Source organism: Pristiophorus japonicus, chromosome 7 (assembly GCF_044704955.1).
Source record: "Pristiophorus japonicus isolate sPriJap1 chromosome 7, sPriJap1.hap1, whole genome shotgun sequence".
Lineage (NCBI taxonomy): Eukaryota > Metazoa > Chordata > Chondrichthyes > Pristiophoridae > Pristiophorus > Pristiophorus japonicus.
This window is the reverse complement of record NC_091983.1, coordinates 245,022,302-245,035,873: the sequence shown is the minus strand read 5'-3', so window position 1 is coordinate 245,035,873 and position 13,572 is coordinate 245,022,302. Positions and strand designations below refer to the sequence as shown.

Genomic DNA, 13,572 nt, shown 5'->3' with positions numbered 1-13,572 from the left:
GACAGTAGCAGTGTGAATGCAAAATTCACTAAGGAACAGAGAGCAGAGAGTAGAAGTACACAATTTTTTAAGGCAGCAGGACAAGTTCAGAAGGCTGTTCAAGCAGATGGGATCCTTGGCTTTAAAGAATCATAGAATGGTTACAGTGCAGAAGGAGGCTATTCAGCCCGTTGAGCCCGTGCCGGCTCTTTGCAAGTGCACTTCAGCACTTCCAAGTAACAGAGGAATAGAGTACAAAGGTAAGGAAGTTATGCTAAATGTTTATCTCTTTCTTCGACAGTCTCCCGGAGTGGAGGATGATTTGCTTCCACACTATTATGAGTTCTAAGGTGATTGATGAGACTAATGTGGGACCTACAGTCTCTGTCACAGGTGGAGCAGACATTGGTTGAATTAATTGGTGGGTGTGGTGCTTGGTTTATCGTACGTTCCTTCCACTGTCTGTACCTGGCTTCCGCGTGCTCCCAACGAACAGACTTGAAGAGACTGGCGCCTTCTCAGATGCTTCTCCTCCACTTTAAGCGGTCCTGGGCCAGGGATTCCAAGGAAACACAGAAACATAGAAAATAGGTGCATTCTGCCCTTCGAGCCTGCACCACCATTCAATAAGATCATGGCTGATCATTCACCTCAGTACCCCTTTCCTGCTTTCTCTCCATACCCCTTGATCCCTTTAGCCGTAAGGGCCATATCTAACTCCCTCTTGAATATCTAATGAACTGGCCTCAACAACGTTCTGTGGTCGAGAATTCCACAGGTTAACAACTCTCTGAGTGAAGAAGTTTCTCCTCAGCTCGGTCCTAAATGGCTTACCCCGTATCCTTCGACTGTGACCCCTGGTTCTGGACTTCCCCAACATTGGGAACATTCTTCCTGCCTCTAACCTGTCCGATCCCATCAGAATTTTATATGTTTCTATGAGATCCCCTCTCATTCTTCTAAACTCCAGTGAATACAGACCCAGTTGATCCAATCTCTCCTCATATGTCAGTCCTGCCATCCCTGGAATCAGTCTGGTGAACCTTCGCTGCACTCCCTCTATAGCAAGAACGTCCTTCCTCAGATTAGGAGACCAAAACTGAACACAATATTCCAGATGAGCCCTCTGCGGTACTGCATTAAGACCTCCCTGCTCCAATACTCAAAATCCTCTCGCTATGAAGGACAACATGCCATTTGCCTTCTTCACCACCTGCTGTACCTGCATGCCAACCTTCAATGACTGATGAACCATGACACCCAAGTCTCGTTGCACCTCCATTTTTCCTTATCTGTCACCATTCAGATAATATTCTGCCTTCCTGTTTTTGCCACCAAAGTGGATAACCTCACATTTATCCACATTATACATGCATTTGCCCACTCACCTAACCTGTCCAAGTCACCCTGCAGCCCCTTAGCATCCTCCTCACAACTCACACTACCACCCAGCTGAGTGGCATCTGCAAACTTGGAGATATTACACTCAATTTCTTCATCTAAATCATTGATGTATATTGTAAGTAGTTGGTGGGGATGTTAAAATTTTTTCAAAGAGACATTGAGGGTGTCCTTGCAGAGTGTCCTTGAAGCCTGACATCAGTCGTGGGGAAAATGTTGGAATCAATCATTAAGGTTGAAATAGCAGCGCATTTGGAAAGCAGTGACAGGATCAGACCAAGTCAGCATGGATTTATGAAAGGGAAATCATGCTTGACAAATCTTCTGGAATTTTTTGAGGATGTAACTAGCGGAGTGGACAAGGGAGAACCAGTGGATGTGGTGTATTTGGACTTTCAAAAGGCTTTTGACAAGGTCCTGCACAAGAGAGTGGTGTACAAAATCAAAGCTCATGGTATTGGGGGTAATGTACTGACGTGGATAGAGAACTGTTTGGCAGACAAGAAGCAGAGAGTCGGGATAAACGGGTCCTTTTCAGAATGGCAGGCAGTGACGAGTGGAGTGCCACAGGGCTCAGTGCTGGGACCCCAGCTCTTTACAATATACATTAACGACTTCGATGGAGGAATTGCGTGTAATATCTCCAAGTTTGTGGATGACACTAAACTGGGTGGCGGTGTGAGCTGTGAGGAGGACGCTGAGAGGCTGCATGGTGACTTCGACAGGTTAGATGAGTGGGCAAATGCATGGCAGATGCAGTATAATGTGGATAAATGTGAGGTTAGCCATCTTGGGGGCAAAAACATGAAGGCAGAATATTATCTAAATGGCGGCAGATTAGGAAAAGGGGAGGTCCAACGCAACCTGGGTGTCATGGTTCATCAGTCACTGAAAGTGGGCATACAGGTACAGCAGGTGGTGAAGAAGGCAAATGGCATATTGGCCTTCATAGCTAGGGGATTTGAGTATAGGAGCAAGGAGGTCTTACTGCAGTTGTACAGGGCCTTAGTGAGGCCTCACCTGGAATATTGTGTTCAGTTTTGGTCTCCTACTCTGAGGAAGGACATTCTTGCTATTGAGGGAGTGCAGCGAAGGTTCACCAGACTGATTCCAGGGATGGCTGGACTGTCTTATGAAGAGCGACTGGACCAACTGGGCCTTTATTCACTGGAGTTTAGAAGGATGAGAGGGGATCTCATAGAAACATATAAGATTCTGAAGGGGCTGGACAGGTTTGATGCAGGAAGAATGTTCCCGATGTTGGGGAAGTCCAGAACCAGGGGACATAGTCTGAGGATAAGGGGTAGGTCATTTAGGACTGAGATGAGGAGAAACTTCTTCACTCAGACAGTTGTTAACCTGTGGAATTCCCGACCGCAGAGAGTTGTTGATGCAAGTTCATTGGATATATTCAAGAGGGAGTTAGATATGGCACTTATGGCGAAAGGCATCAAGGGGTATGGAGAGAAAGCAGGAAAGGGGTTCTGAGGGAATGATCAGCCATGATCTTATCGAATGGCGGTGCAGGCTCGAAGGGCCGAATGGCCTATCATGCACCTATTTTCTATGTGTCTATGTTTTCTCTGCCCTCCTGGAACTCACTTGCCATGACGGAGCTCGGAGTAGAGCGCTTGTTTCAGAAGTCTCGTATCAGGCATGAGGACAATGTGGCCCATCCGTTGGAGCTGATCGAGCATGGTGAATGTTTCTCTGCTGGAGATGTTGCTCTGAGAGAGAACATTGACATTGGTGAGCCAATCCTGCCAATGAATTTGCAGGATTTTGCGGAGGCTGTGTTGGTGGTACTTCTCCACTGCTTTGAGGTGCCTAATGTACATAGTCCATTTCTATGAAGCATATAAAAGGGCAGGTATCACTGCTTCTCTGTCGACCATGAGCTTGGTGCCGGGTTTGTTCCTCAAGCGACCGAAGGCTGCACTGATACACTGATAGCGGTGTTGGACTTCATAGAAACATAGAAACATAGAAAATAGGTGCAGGGGCAGGCCATTCAGCCCTTCTAGCCTGCACCGCCATTCAATTAGTTCATGGCTGAACATGAAACTTCAGTACCCGCTTCCCGCTTTCTCGCCATACCCCTTGATCCCCCGAGTAGTAAGGACTTCTTCTAACTCCCTTTTGAATATATTTAGTGAATTGGCCTCAACTACTTTCTGTGGTAGAGAATTCCACAGGTTCACCACTCCCTGGGTGAAGAAGTCTCTCCTCATCTTGGTCCTAAATGGCTTACCCCTTATCCTTAGACTGTGACCCCTGGTTCTGGACCTCCACAACATTGGGAACATTCTTCCTGCATCCAACCTGTCCAAACCCGTCAGAATTTTAAACGTTTCTATGAGGTCCACTCTCACACTTCTGAACTCCAGTGAATACAAGCCCAGTTGATCCAGTCTTTCTTGATAGGTCAGTCTCACCATCCCGGGAATCAGTCTGGTGAATCTTCGCTGCACTCCCTCAATAGCAAGAATGTCCTTCCTCAAGTTAGGAGACCAAAACTGTACACAATACTCCAGGTGTGGCCTCACCAAGGCCTTGTACAACTGTAGCAACACCTCCCTGCCCCTGCACTCAAATCCCCTCGCTATGAAGGCCAACATGCCATTTGCTTTCTTAACCGCCTGCTGTACTTGCATGCCAACCTTCAATGACTGATGTACCATGACACCCAGGTCTCATTGCACCTTCCCTTTTCCTAATCTGTCACCATTCAGATAATAGTCTGTCTCTCTGTTTTTACCACCAAACTGGATAACCTCACATTTATCCACATTATACTTCATCTGCCATGCATTTGCCCACTCACCTAACCTATCCAAGTCACTCTGCAGCCTCATTGCATCCTCCTCGTAGCTCACACTGCCACCCAACTTAGTGTCATCCGCAAATTTGGAGATACTACATTTAATCCCCTCGTCTAAATCATTAATGTACAATGTAAACAGCTGGGACCCCAGCACAGAACCTTGCGGTACCCCACTAGTCACTGCCTGCCATTCTGAAAAGTACCCATTTACTCCTACTCTTTGCTTCCTGTCTGACAACCAGTTCTCAATCCACGTCAGCACACTACCCCCAATCCCATGTGCTTTAACTTTGCACATTAATCTCTTGTGTGTGACCTTGTCGAAAGCCTTCTGAAAGTCCAAATATACCACATCAACTGGTTCTCCTTTGTCCACTTTACTGGAAACATCCTCAAAAAATTCCAGAAGATTTGTCAAGCATGAATTCCCATGCTGACTTGGACCTATCATGTCACCATTTTCCAAATGCGCTGCTATGACATCCTTAATAATTTATTCCATCATTTTACCCACTACTGAGGTCAGGCTGACCGGTCTGTAATTACCTGCTTTCTCTCTCCCTCCTTTTTTAAAAAGTGGGGTTACATTGGCTACCCTCCACTCGATAGGAACTGATCCAGAGTCAATGGAATGTTGGAAAATGACTGTCAATGCATCCGCTATTTCCAAGGCCACCTCCTTAAGTACTCTGGGATGCAGTCCATCAGGCCCTGGGGATTTATCGGCCTTCAATCCCATCAATTTCCCCAACACAATTACCCGACTAATAAAGATTTCCCTCAGTTCCTCCTCCTTACTTGACCCTCTGACACCTTTTATATCCGGAAGGTTGTTTGTGTCCTCCTTAGTGAATACTGAACCAAAGTACTTGTTCAATTGGTCTGCCATTTCTTTGTTCCCCGTTATGACTTCCCCTGATTCTGACTGCAGGGGACCTACGTTTGTCTTTACTAACCTTTTTCTCTTTACATACCTATAGAAACTTTTGCAATCCGCCTTAATGTTCCCTGCAAGCTTCTTCTCGTACTCCATTTTCCCTGCCCTAATCAAACCCTTTGTCCTCCTCTGCTGAGTTCTAAATTTCTCCCAGTCCCCAGGTTCGCTGCTATTTCTGGTCAATTTTTATGCCACTTCCTTGGCTTTATTACTATCCCTGATTTCCCTAGATAGCCACGGTTGATCCACCTTCCCTTTTTTATTTTTACGCCAGACAGGGATGTACAATTGTTGTAATTCATCCATGCGGTCTCTAAATGTCTGCCATTGCCCATCCACAGTCAACCCCTTAAGTATCATTCGCCAATCTATCCTAGCCAATTCATGGCTCATACCTTCAAAGTTACCCTTCTTTAAGTTCTGGACCATGGTCTCTGAATTAACTGTTTCATTCTCCATCTTAATGCAGAATTCCACCATATTATGGTCACTCTTTCCCAAGGGGCCTCGCACAACGAGATTGCTAATTAATCCTCTCTCATTACACAACACCCAGTCTAAGATGGCCTCCCCCCTAGTTGGTTCCTCGACATATTGGTCTAGAAAACCATCCCTTATGCACTCCAGGAAATCCTCCTCCACCGTATTGTTTCCAGTTTGGCTAGCCCAATCTATGTGCATATTAAAGTCACCCATTATAACTGCTGCACCTTTATTGCATTCATCATCGATATCTGTCCTTGCTGACATTAGGCTCCCAAGGTATGGAAAGTGGCCGACATTCTCCAAGGTCTCGTCATGGATCCTGATAATCGGGGGTAAATGCTGGGTGGCGGGGGCAGATTGGTACAGATCCTTTGTCTTACAGATGTTTAATGTAAGGCCTAGACTCTGGTACACTTCGATGAAGTTGTCAATGATGGTTTGGAGTTCGGACTCCGAGTGTGCACAAATGCAAGCATCATCTGTATACTGTAATTGAGTGACAGCAGTTGGAACAATCTTGGATCTGGATTGGAGGTGACGGAGGTTGAACAATTTCACGTTTGTCCTGTAGATTAGCTCCACTCCAGTGGGGAGCTTGTTAAAGGTGAGATGAAGCACTGCAGCAAGCAAAATTGAGAAGAGCATTGGTGCGATGACACAGCCTTGCTTGACCCCAGTATACACTTGTATTGGGTCTGTGCTGGATCTGTTTGTAAAGTTCACAGCTTGCATGTCATCGTGAAGCAGGCAGAGGATGGTGACAATTTTTGACGACAGCTGAGGGACTCCAGAATCCCTCATGCTTGACAGAGTCGAAGGCCTTTGTGAGGTCGAAGAAGGCTATGTACAGAGGTTGATGCTGCTCCCTACATTTTTCTAGGATTTGTCATGCGGTGAAGTTCATGTCCATTGTGCCCCTTAGTGGCGGAATCCGCATTGCGAATCTGGGAGGAGCTCTTCAGCCATTTGGAGGAGATGATTGAGGAGGATTCTGTTATGTATTGAGAAAGAGTCAGACTGAACACTGTGAGCTCAAAGTAAAGTGTGACCTTAGTCTTTTATTGCAGATCTCCAGAGCGCCTCTCCAACCTGTGAGACCTCCTTAAATACCAGTGCTCCCAAGGGATTATGGGATCCCTTGGGACTCCAGGGGATGAGCCCTCTGGTGGCTGTACAGAGCAAATACAAGTTTACATATATAACAACACTCCCCCCACCAAAGTGTAACTATTTACAATGTGAGTCGATCTGGGGCCTTTCTTGCCCTGGTTGATCGTCTCGGTGTGAAAGCTGGTATTGTTGAATCATTTGTTGGACCCTCGCTGAGCTACTGTGCAACTGGCCTTGCTGGGCTGCCTGGTGTGTTGGGCCCTGCAGTGCTGCTGTGGATGATGGGTTCTGCTTCGTGGTCAACCGTGGTGCCGGTTGCCACTGGTGTGTATGTGGGGTATCAAAAAAGGTAGGGTCCAAGGTGGGTTGCACAGGATAGTCCGTGAATCTGAGTTTGATTTGGTCCAAGTATTTCCAGTGAAAGTTTGACCCGAAACACCCTGCTCCCGTCTTTGGCCATGACAGTACCTGGAAGCCACTTGGGACCTTGTCCATAATTCAATACAAATACAGGATCATTGATTTCAATCTCGCCTGACACATTTGCGCTATCATGGTATGCACTTTGTTGAAACCGCCTGCTCTCTACCTGTTCATGTAGATCAGGGTGAACTAACGAGAGCCTTGTCTTAAGTCTCTTTTCATGAGCAGTTCAGCAGGTGGGATCCCAGTGAGTGAGTGGGGTCTTGTGCGGTAGCTAAGCAGGACTCGGGATAGGCAAGTCTGCAGTGAGCCTTCAGTTACCCTCTTCAAGCCTTGCTTGATGGTTTGCACTGCTCTCTCTGCCTGACCATTGGACGCTGGTATAAACGGGGCAGATGTGACACGTTTGATCCCGTTACGGGTCATGAATTCTTTGAACTCAGCACTGGTAAAACATGGCCCATTGTCGTTCACCAGGACGTCGGGTAGGCCGTGAGTGGCAAACATGGCCAGCAGGCTTTCAGTAATGGTAGTGGACGTGCTAGCCGACATTATCTCACATTCAATCCACTTGGAGTACGCGTCTACAACCACAAGGAACATTTTACCCAAGAACGGACCTGCATAGTCGACGTGTACCCTCAACAACAGTTTGGAGGGCCAAAACCATAAACTTAGCGGGACCTCCCTGGGTACATTGCTTAACTGCGAGCATGTATTACATTTGTGAACGCAGGACTCTTAAGTCCGCATCGATACGTGGGCCACCACACGTGGGATCTGGCTATCGCTTTCATCATTACGATGCCTGGGTGGGTACTGTGTAGGTCATTGATGAAGGTGTCTCTGCCCTTCTTGGGGACCACTACTCAATTGCACAACAGAAGGCAGTCTGCTTGTATAGACATTTCATCTTTGCGCCACTGGAACGGCTTTATCTCTTCCTGCATTTCCACTGGGACACTGGACCAGCTCCTGAGATAATAAGGGGTCCTGGCTTGTCCAGGTTTTGATCTGCCGGGCAGTAATGGGTGATTGCTCACTCTCAAATGCTTCCATAACCATGGCTAGATCTGCGGGCTGAGCCATTTCCACCCCCATGGTGGGCAATGGCAGCCGACTGAGAGCATCCGCGCAGTTTTCTGTGCCTGGCCTGTGGCGGATGGCGTAGTTGTATGCGGACAACGTGAACGCCCATCTCTGGATGTTGTCCAGAGATTGGTATTTATCCCTTTAATCTCGGAGAACAGGGATTATAAGTGGTTTATGGTCAATTTCTGACAGTGGTTCTAACAGTGTGCTGAGACCCAGTAAGATTTTACCAAAGTAGTTCAGGAGTCCCAGAAATGACCGCAGCTCCGTCACGTTCTGTGGCCTCAGTGCATTCTCGATTGCCTCCGTCTTCACATTGGTGGGCCTGATGCCATCCGCCACAATCCTCCTTCCCAAGATCTCCACTTCAGGCGCCAGGAAAATGCACTTCCAGAGGTTTAACCTGAGCCCCACGCGGTTGAGTCGACTAAGAACCTCCTCCAGGTTCTGCAGATGCTCGACTGTGTTCCGAACTATGACCAAGATGTTGTCCTGGAAGACCACGGTGTGCGGGACTGACTTCAGTAAGCTTTCCATGTTCCTCTGGAATATCACCACCGCTGATCGGATTCCAAACAGGCATCTGTTATCAACAAAAAGACCTTTGTGCATGTTGATGCAGGTCAGGGTCTTCGATGATTCCTCCAGTTCCTGCGTCATGTAGGTTGAAGTCAGATCCAGCTTCGTGAACGTCTTTCCTCCCACCAGCGTTGCAAAGTGGTCGTCGGCCTTTGGTAGTGGGTATTAGTCCTGCAGGGAGAACCGATTGATAGTTACTTTGTAATCGCCACAGATCCTGATGGTTCCGTCTCCCTTCAGGACTGGGACGATAGGACTGGCCCACTCGTTGAACTCGATCGGGGAAATGATGTCCTCTCTTTGCAGCCAGTCTAGCTCGATCTCTACCCTTTCTCTCATCATGTACGGTACTGCTCTCGCTTTGTGATGGATGGGTCGCACCCCCGGAATTAGGTGGATCTTTACTTTTGCTCCTTAGAATTTCCCGATGCCTGGTTCGAACAGTGAAGGAAATTTGTTTAAGACCTGGGCACACGAAGTGTCGTCAGCGGATGATAGCGCTCGGACGTCGTCCCAGTTCCAGCGTATCTTCCACCGGGAGTCCATTTAGTTCAACATTCAGCATTATCGGGGGACAATTCATGGTGAATCTGTGCACTCCATGTATCTCTGCCTCCTCGGTCTCAGGCTCTGGTTCATTGTCATCCTCCGTAGACCTGTCCTCCTCTGCAACCTGGATTTGCAGCTCACCTGCACTCTCGTTGGACGTATCCCATTGTTCCACAGCCCTTGCAAACATACCCTTTGAATCGACATGAATGGAAACGATGATTACCCCCGCATTGTGAACAAGGTGTTAATGGCCTTGCATTCATCACCCTTGATGATGGACTCTGAGACATCTGCGGACGTGCAGCTGCAGGTATGTGTGACCTGCCCTGTACGTTACGATTCAAAAACAATGTCACTTTGTTCACAGTACTTGTGTGCTGAGAGATTTGCTTCGTATTGTCACTGGTGGCAATGAACGCCTGGGCTATCGCTATGGCCTGACACAAGGTTGGGGTCTCTACAGTCAAAAGTTTGCAAAGTTTGGTTTCGTGGCCAATGCCAAGTACGAAAAAGTCTCTGAGCATGTGCTCCAAATGTCCTTCAAATTTGCAATGTCCTGCAAGGCGTCTTAGCTCGGCGACATTAGTCGGCACTTCCTGGCCTTCAGACCTTTTGTCGGTGTAGAACCGGTACCTCGCCATCATAGCGCTTTCCTTCGGGTTCAAATGCTCTCGGACCAGTGTGCACAAATCGGCGTACGATTTCTCCGTAGGTTTCACTGGAGTGAGCAGATTCTTCATGAGGCCATACTTTGGTGCAGACAGTGAGGAGGATCGCCCTTCATTTGGCAGCGTTCTCTTCCCCATCTAGCTCGTTGGCCACGAAGTATTGGTCGCGTCGCTCCACAAAAGTTTCCCAATCATCTCCCTCCAAGAATTTTTCCAGGATGCCCACTGTTCTCTGCATCTTTGGGTTCGCTATCTGTATCTCGTCGCCAGTTGTTGTGTATGGAGAAAGAGTCAGACTGAACTCTGTGAGCTCAAAGTAAAGTGTGACCTTCGACTTTTATTGCAGGTCTCCAGAGTGCCTCTCCAACCTGTGAGGCCTCCTTAAATACCTGTGCTTCCATGGGATTATGGGATCTTTTGGGACTCCAGTGGCTGTACAGAGTAAATACAAGTTTACATATATAACAGATTCTTGTGATAATTTTCCCTGTGGCAGACAGCAGGGAAACTCTTCTGTAATTACCGCAGTTGGACTTGTCACCTTTCTTGAAGATGGACACGATTACTGCATCTCTGAGATCGCCTGGCATGCTTTCCTCCTTCCAGAGAAGAAAGATGCAAGAAAGCAGATCTACAGATAACTGAAGACAAAGGTCCAACAAAAAACTCATGACCTAAACAACAGATGGTGGGTAGAAAAAGCATCGAAGATCCAGCAATTAGCCGACAATCACGATGTGCATGGATTTCTTTTAGCGCAGTCAACACCACCTACGGTCTAAGCACCCAAGCCTGACATCAGTAGTGGGGAAAATGTTGGAATCAATTATTAAGGATGAAATAGCAGCGCATTTGGAAAGCAGTGACAGGATCGGTCCATGTCAGCATGGATTTATGAAAGGGAAATCATGATTGACAAATCTTCTGGAATTTTTTGAGGATATAATGAGTAGAGTGGACAAGGGAGAACCAGTGGATGTGGTGCATTTGGACTTTCAAAAGGCTTTTGACAAGGTCCCACACAAGTGATTGGTGGGGGTAATATACTGACGTGGATGGAGAACTGATTGAAAGACAGGAAGCAGAGAGTCGGGATAAATGGGTCCTTTTCGGAATGGCAGGCAATGACTAGTGGGGTGTCCCAGGGCTCAGTGCTGTGACCCCAGCTCTTTACAATATATATCAATGATTTAGATGAAGGAATTGAATGTACTATCTCCAAATTTGCAGATGACACTAAACTGGGTGGCGGTGTGAGCTGTGAGGGGGATGCTAAGAGGCTGCAGGGTGACTTGGACAGGTTAGGTGAGTGGGCAAATGCATGGCAGATGCAGTATAAAGTGGATAAATGTGAGGTTGTCCACTTTGGGGGCAAAAACACGAAGACAGAATATTATCTGAATGGCGGCAGAATAGGAAAAGGGAGGTGCAACGAGACCTGGGTGTCATGGTTCATCAGTCATTGAAAGTTGGCATATAGGTACAGCATGCGGTGAAGAAAGCAAATGGCCTTCATAGCTAGGGGATTTGAGTATAGGAGCAGGGAGCTCTTATTTCATTTGTACAGGGCCTTGGTGAGGCCTCACTTGGAATATTGTATTTAGTTTTGGTCTCCTAATCTGAGGAAGGACGTTCTTGCTATTGAGGGAGTGCAGCGAAGGTTCAGCAGACTGATTCCCGGGATGGCCGAACTGACATATGAGGAGAGACTGGATCAACTGGTCCTTTATACATTGAAGTTCAGAAGAATGAAAGTGGATATCATAGAAACATATAAGATTCTGACGGAACGGGACAGGTTAGATGCGGGTAGAATGTTCCCGATGTTGGGGAAGTCCAGAACCAGGGAACATAGTCTAAGGATAAGGGGTAGGCCATTTTAGGACTGAGATGAGGAGAAACCTCCACTCAGAGAGTTGTTAACCTGTGGAATTCCCTGCAGCAGAGAGTTGTTGATGCTAGTTCATTGGATATATTCAAGAGGGAGTTAGATATGGCCCTTATGGCTAAGGGGATCAAGGCGAGAAAGCAGGAAAGGGGTATTGATGGAATGATCAGCCATGATCTTATTGAATGGTGGTGCAGGCTCGAAGGGCCAAATGGCCTTCTCCTGCATCTATTTTCTATGTTTCTATGTCCTATTCCATTGAGAGCCAAGAACGGAGAGTTGCTCATCAAGGACAGAGAGCAGTCAGTGTCTGCTGGAAGGAGCACTTCGAAGATCTCCTTAACCAAGGCTCTGTCTTTGGCGTGAGTGTCCTTGACTCTATCCCACAGCATGATTACCCGCCACCATCTCAACACAATCCCAGCCCGGCATGAGGTTGAAAAGGTCATCTGACAACTGAAAAACTACAAGGCCTCAGGAGCAGATGGAATCCCCGCCAAAGTACTAAAACATGGCGGAGAAGTACTCTTGGTGCGAATCCTTGACCACATCTCTTTTAAACCTTTATAAAACATTGCTTATGGCTCAGAAGGAGTATTATGTTCAGTTCTGGGCATGATACTTTAGGAAGGATGTCAAGGCCTTGGACAGCAAACAGAAAACATTTATTAGAATGAAACTAGGATTGAGGGACTTCAGTTATATGGAGAGACTGGAAAAGCTGAGGTTGCTCCCCTTAGAGTAGGGATGGTTAAAAGGAACTTTGATAGAGGTGCTCAAAATCATGATGGGTTTTAATAGTGTAAATAAAGAGAAACTGTTTTCAGTGACAGAAGAGTTGGTAACTAGAGCACACAGATTTAAGGTGATTGGCTCATGTACCGAACGCTGATTCACTGAATTCTTTCAAGTGAGATCCGGCCCTGTTTCTGGTTGGAGCATACATGATGTAGATACTGTATCACATTAATCAAGGCCAGAGTAGTCTCCTGGAGGGATTGTTTATCATCTGATTCACAGCTGCTAGCATACAAGCAGAAGAGGAGCACCAAAGAAACGCTTTGGAATGGGAGGGTGCTGCTCCAATATTACATTACATAGTATTTACAGCACAGAAATAGGCCAACTGGTCCATGCTGGTGTTTATGCTCCACACAAGCCTCCTCCCACCCTCCTTCATCTCACCCCATCAACATGTCCTTCTATTCCTTTCATCCTCATGTGCTAATCTAGCTTCCACTTAAATGCATCTATGCTATTCACCTCAACTACTCATTGCGGTAGGTAGTGAGTTCCACATTCTAACTACTCTCTGGGTAAAGGCCATTGTCCTGAATTCCCTTTTGGATGGATTAATGACTATCTTATATTTCTGGCCCCGAGTGCTGGTCTCGCCCCTAAGTGGAAACATCTTCGTTACGCCTACCCTATCAAATCCTTCCATAATCTGAAAGACCTCTATCAGGTTACCTCTCAGTTTTCTCTTTTCTAGAGAAAAGCACCCCAGCCTGTTCAATCTTTCCTGATAGGTATAGTCTCTCAGTCTTCAGTCTGGTCTCATTCTAGTAAATCTTTTTTGCGCTTTCTCCAATTACTATATATGCTTTTTATAATAGAGACCAGAACTGTTCAC

The 13,572-nt window shown here is 46.8% G+C and overlaps 1 protein-coding gene across 2 annotated transcripts in view; it reads left to right on the top strand.

The window, feature by feature from the left end:
* LOC139267485 (dynein axonemal heavy chain 8-like) overlaps positions 1-13,572 on the top strand; it is a 2,569,686-nt gene that overhangs the window by 1,570,075 nt on the left and 986,039 nt on the right. The gene's annotated exons all lie outside the window — the stretch shown is intronic.